This window comes from Arachis stenosperma, chromosome 1, assembly GCF_014773155.1.
Source record: "Arachis stenosperma cultivar V10309 chromosome 1, arast.V10309.gnm1.PFL2, whole genome shotgun sequence".
NCBI classification, from domain to species: Eukaryota; Viridiplantae; Streptophyta; class Magnoliopsida; order Fabales; family Fabaceae; genus Arachis; species Arachis stenosperma.
The window spans coordinates 100,356,105-100,357,366 of NC_080377.1; the positions used below are offsets into that span (position 1 = coordinate 100,356,105).

The following is a 1,262-nucleotide window of genomic DNA, read 5'->3' on the forward strand; positions in this document are numbered from 1 at the left end:
TAAAGTGGCCTTAGACAAATTAGAGACTATATTTGCCAAGTTAAAGGTGCTCTGCTCAGAATTCTCTGCCTGTTGCTGAGAAGATGATGGAAAAGGCTTGCCATTACTAAACCTGTTTCTTCCACCATTATTAAAGGCTTGTTGAGGCTTTTGTTGATCCTTCCATGAGAAATTTAGGTGATTTCTCCATGAAGAATTATAGGCGTTTCCATAAGGTTCACCCATGTAATTTACCTCTGCCATTGCAGGGTTTTCAGGATCATAAGCTTCTTCTTTAGAAGATGCTTATTTAGAACTATTGGATGCATTTTGCCATCCATTCAGACTTTGAGAAATCATGTTAACTTGCTGAGTCAACATTTTTGTTCTGAGCCAATATGGCATTCAGAGCATCAATTTCAAGAACTCTCTTCCTCTGAGGCGTCCCATTATTCACGGAATTCCTCTCAGAAGTGTACATAAATTGGTTATTTGCAACCATTTCAATAAGTTCCTGAGCTTCTGCAGGTGTTTTCTTTAGGTAAATGGATCCACCTGCAGAGTGGTCCAGTGACATCTTAGAAAACTCAGACAGACCATAATAGAATATATCTATCATGGTCCACTCTAAAAACATGTCAGAATGACACTTTTTGGTCATCTGCTTGTATCTTTCCCAAGCTTCATAGAGGGATTCACCATCTTTTTGCTTGAAGGTCTGAACATCCACTCTAAACTTGCTCAGCTTTTGAGGAGGAAAGAATTTAACCAAGAAGGCCGTGACTAGCTTATCCTAAGAGTCCAGGCTATCCTTAGGTTGTGAGTCCAACCATGTTCTAGCTCTGTCTCTTACAGCAAAAGGGAAAAGTATGAGCCTGTAGACTTCAGGATCTACTCCGTTAGTCTTAACAGTCTCATAGATCTGCAAGAACTCAATTAAAAACTGGTAGGGATCTTCTGATGGAAGTCCATGAAACTTGCAGTTTTGTTGCATTAGAGCAACTAGTTGAGGTTTCAGCTCAAAATTGTTTGCTCCAATGGCAGGAATTGAGATGATTCTTCCATCAAAATTGGAAGTAGGTGTAGTATAATCACCAAGCATCCTCCTTGCATTGTTGTTGTTGGGTTCGGCTGCCATATCCTTTTCTTGTTCGAAAATTTCAGTAAGGTTATCTCTGGATTGTTCTAATTTAGCTTCTCTTAGTTTCCTCTTCAGAGTCCTTTCAGGTTCAGGATCAGCTTCAACAAGAATGCCTTTTTCCTTATTCCTGCTCATATGAGAA

The 1,262-nt window shown here is 39.5% G+C and overlaps 1 non-coding gene across 1 annotated transcript; it reads left to right on the forward strand.

Annotated features, from left to right (window-relative positions):
• The first annotated feature begins 614 nt into the window (after positions 1 to 614).
• On the forward strand, positions 615 to 718 carry LOC130952965 (small nucleolar RNA R71). Its single transcript, XR_009075143.1, has one exon. It is a non-coding gene; the product is annotated as a small nucleolar RNA R71 (small nucleolar RNA).
• Positions 719 to 1,262: the final 544 nt, after the last annotated feature.